This window comes from Peromyscus leucopus, chromosome 6 (genome assembly GCF_004664715.2).
Source record: "Peromyscus leucopus breed LL Stock chromosome 6, UCI_PerLeu_2.1, whole genome shotgun sequence".
In the NCBI taxonomy this organism is placed as follows: domain Eukaryota; kingdom Metazoa; phylum Chordata; class Mammalia; order Rodentia; family Cricetidae; genus Peromyscus; species Peromyscus leucopus.
The window spans coordinates 68378916-68383681 of NC_051068.1; positions in this window are offsets into that span (position 1 = coordinate 68378916).

Genomic DNA, 4766 nt, shown 5'->3' on the forward strand with positions numbered 1-4766 from the left:
TACCCTTTTGTGTCTGTCTGTCTGTCTCCCCCCTCCCCCCCCCGCCCCCCACCTTCCGGCTTTTTGAGAAAGGGTTTCTCTGTCTTTTTCTCACTCTGTAGAACAGGCTGGCCTGGAAGTTAGATCCCCTGCCTCTGCCTCCCGAGTGCTGGGATTAAAGGCGTGTGCCACCATACGCCACACTTATTTTTTTTATTACATTTATTTATTGTGCAGTGAGGGAAGGGGTACATATTTGTGGGTGCCAGAGGACAATTTGCAGGAGTTGGTCCTCTCTTTCCACCCTGTGGGTTCCCGGGATCAAGCTAAGGTCTTCGGGCTTGGAAGCAAACACATTACTTTATCCCTTGAGCCATCTCACTAGCCAGGATCACGGTTCCTTCCAAGAATCCCTGTCCCTTGGTGTTACCTGAAGACAAGCCTAGCTGGACCCTCCAGTATCACTGGCTTTAGCTGAGTTAAAGGTCGCCGATTTGGAAGGTCAGACATCTCAGAAGTACATTATTTTATTGGTTTCCCATCATCTTTGCTATAGATAACACCTCAGACATGTTAGGACTTATTTATAATCATTCATTCATTCATTCAGTCATTCAAGACAATGTTCATAGCTCAGGATGACCTACAACAAGCCATGTCATTGTGACTGGCTTTGAACTTAAGATCCTCCTGCCGTAGCCTCCTGTCTGGGTTAGCATAAGAGGCTAATTTTGAGGAACTCGAAGGCCGTTTTTGTTGAAAACACTGGCTCTTCACTAGGACCTGCAGCTGGGCAGCTGGGCAGCTGGGCAGCTGTGCAGCTGTGCAGCGGGGCCGGATGCATTGCTAAGGCCTGGACTCTGTGTCTTCACACTGTGCTTGTCCCCTTTGCTGCTTAACCATCGAGCTGGCTTCTACTCAGTTCTCCATATAGATAAGTTCATCGTTCAGAAATGCTGTATCCACAACTATATGCAGAGTTAACCCAGACTTGACTGGTATCCTGTTCCCTACTTCAAGATTAATGGTCACGGCAGCAGCTGGTACCACATTAGCTTGTGTCTCTCCAAAGAAAAGAAAAAAAGTAATACACTAAAAATATGTAAAATGATTATATGTCAAATAGAAATAAAAATGTAAGCTGGGCTGTAGTGGTTCACACCTTTAAATCCCAGCACTCAGGAGGCAGAGGCAGGCGGATCCGTGAGTTCAAGGCCAACCTGGTCCAAAGAGTGAGCTCCAGGACAGCCAGGGCTACACAGAGAAATTCTGTCTTCAAAAACCAAAAACCACTGGGCGGCCGGCGGCGGCTGCACACGCCTTTAATCCCAGCACTCAGTAGGCAGAGGCAGGCGGATCTCTGTGAGTTTGAGGCCAGCCTGGTCTACAGAGTGAGTTCCAGGAAAGGTGCAAAGCTACACAGAGAAACCCTGTCTAAAAAAAAAAAAAAAAAAAAAAAAAAAAAAAGAAAAGAAGAAAAGGGGAAGGAAGAAAAATGTGGGGGTGGCTCATTTGGTGAAGCGATTGCTGAACAAGTGTGAAAAACTGGGTTTATTCCCAGAACCTACATAAAAAAGTCAAACAACAGTGCAAGCCTTCAATCCAGTGCCGGGAAGGTAAAGACAGGAGCAGTCGATCAAGCCTAGTTAAGGAGCCCTCGGCCAGAGAGACCTTGTCTCAAAAATAAAGTGAAGGGACTAGAGACATGATTTAGCGCTTAAGAGCCAGCATATTGCTGGCAGTAGTGGCACAGCCTTTAATCCCAGCACTCGGGAGGCAGAGGCAGGCGGATCTCTGTGAGTTCGAGGCCAGCCTGGGCTACCAAGTGAGTTCCAGGAAAGGCGCAAAGCTACACAGAGAAACCCTGTCTAAAAAAAAAAAAAAAAAAAAAAAAAAGAAAAGAAAAAAATCGAAAAACAGAGCAAAACAAAAATCCTTTTTTCCCAATTTTATGTTTATGAGTATTTTGCCTGCATATATGTGCACAAATGTGTATGTACCACATCTGTGCATACTCTACCCATAGAGACCAGCAGAGGATATCAGTTCCCTGGGACTGGAGTTTCAGATAGATGTGAGCTACCATGTGGGTGCTGGGAGTAGAGCCTAAGTCCTCTGGGAGAGCATCCAGTGCTCCTAACTGTAAGTAAGTTAAGCTGTCTCTCCAACCCCAAGTCTTTTCTTTATACACAGCCTTAGGTATTTCATTATAAGGAAAGATGGACTAGACAAGTCCGGTAGGCATTCACTTAGTGTGCATGTGTGAGTGCACGTATGGAGATATTTCTGTTTACTATTCCCATTCTCATATAAGAAGTTTACAGGATGGCCTGGAGAGATGGCTCAGTGGTTAAGAGCACTGGCTGCTCTTCCAGAGGAACAGGGTTCAATTCCCAGCACCCACATGGAAACTCACAACTGTCTGTAACTCATTTCCAGGGGAAATGGCACCCTCCCACAGACATACATGAAGGCAAAAACATTAATACACATAAAATAAAAATAAATAAATCTTAAAAAAAAAAAGAATTCTAGGAATATTCCACCATTGAGTAAAAAGACCTTATCTGGCATGAAGTCAGGTCCAGATCAAAAACTATCACACTATCAACAGAGCATGCGGTGAGTAGGACAGCAAATAAGGTAGAAATATAGATAGAAACTGGTATATCGAGGATTTTTCTCAGTCGTGATGACTAGTGGTTGTCACCGGGAATATGATATATGTCATTATACATTTTTTTCTTTTTGTTTTTAAGAGCAGGCTTGCTATGTAACCTGTGCTGGCTTTCAATTCCAGATCTCTCTTCTTCAGCCTCCTAAATGTGGGGATTATAGGCTCCTTCCACCATACCTGGGGGTTTCCATTTCATTTATTATTTTATTTTTTTAGTTTTATTTTCCTATATTTTGATCCTCTATGATTTGGTGTTTGTAGGCCTACTTGGGTTAAGGAGTTAATTCAAGTCAGTTGAAGGCCAAGTTGGGCAAATTAATGAGGCCCTGTCTCAAAATGAAAGTATAAGGCGGCCCAGGGGTAGGGTTCAGTGCCTAGGCTGTGTGAAATCCTTAGTTCAGTTCCCAGCGGTCCCCTCCAAACAAGTGAACTTCATTTAACTCTGCTGTGGTACTGTGGGATACTTGAATTGTCCTTTTTTTCCCTCTTAGAATGCAATATTACAAAATATTTCTCAGCATATTCAACCGCAAGGCAGGAATTACATTATAAACTTATCGTGGGCTGGGAGGGCCCTAAATTTATTTATTTATTTATTTTTTTTTTCGAGACAGGAGTTTCTCTGTGTAGCTTTGACCTTTCCTGGAACTCGCTCTGTAGACCAGGCTGGCCTCGAACTCACAGAGATCCACTTGCCTCTGCCTCCCGAGTGCTGGGATTAAAGGCGTGCGCCACCACTGCCTGGTGGGAGGGCCCTAAATTTAATACCTAGTACTGAAAAACAGAAAAACAACAAACTCCCTCATTTTCTTTTTTCCTTTTTTATTTTTGTTTCGATTGCTCGAGACAGGGTTTTCCTGTGTAGCTGTCCTGGAACTCACTTTGTAGACCAGCCTGACGTGGCCAGAAATGCACAGAAAAACACTGTCTTGAAAAACAACAACAAAAAGATATTTTTGTTTATTGTTTCTTTGATTTAGAGACAGGGTATTACTATAGAGCTCTGGCTGTCTTGGAACTCACTATGTAGACCAGGCTGGCCTTGAACTCGAAGAGATCCACTGACCTCTGCCTCCAGAGCCCTGGGATGAAAGGCGTACACCACTGTGTCCTGGCTGCTGTGAGTTTTTTTGTTTTGTTTTTTGATTTTTTTACATTTATTTTTATTTTACGTGTGTTGGTGTTTTGCCTGCATGTAAGTCTGTGTGAGGGTTTTGGATCTCCTGGAACTGGAGTTATAGGCAGTTGTGAGCTGCCATATGAGTGCTGGGAATTGAACCTGGGTCCTTTGGAAGAGCAGTCAGTGCTCTTAACCTCTGAGCCGTCTCTCCAGCCCTGCTGTGAGTTTTTATGGAACATATTTTAGTACTGTGTGGCTTAGCAAGAGAACCAGACCGTGAGAGCAGCACTGAGGATGAAAGGCAAAGCTTGATTCAGGGCAGGAACTGCTGGGCTGGCCTCCAGGGAAGGGAGGGCAGTCCTGGCGAGAAGCGGAGTTTCGGCTTTAGAGTGGTTTTAGTCAGCGGGAGACTGGAGGGGCAGTCAAGGAAAAGGAATTGTCTCAGGCGAAAGGGACCACAGTAAGCCAAGTTTTATGAGGTGGAGTGGAGGGAACTCTGGCTGATAGGGCAGCAGGAGGTTATGGCCAAACTGTTCTGCGGAGAGTCTGAGAAATGCATAATCTTCAGTTTCCATTTCCTGGAAGGGGCTGGGTCCCATGTGGGTCATCCATCTTGGTGTCTTAGGTGACTTCATTTTGGGTCAATGATCTGGGCCACTCCGACAAGTATAACATTATCAGATATTATAATGCATATGCAAAACTATAATGGTCCTTAAAAAGATAAACACACACACTGGGTGTGGTGGTGCGTGCCTTCAACTCCAGCACTGGAGAGGCAGAGGCAGGCAGATCTCTGTAAGTTCGAGGCCAGCCTGGTCTGCATAGTGAGTTCCAGGACAGCCAGAGCTACACAGTGAGAGCCTGTCTAAGAAAATACACAAAAAACCAAAAAGATGAAGGCACAGTGAGAGAAAACAAGCTCACTCTATCTCTAAGCCTACAACCTGATTGACTGGAATAGATCCCGCCTGTCTTAGTCTCTGTCCT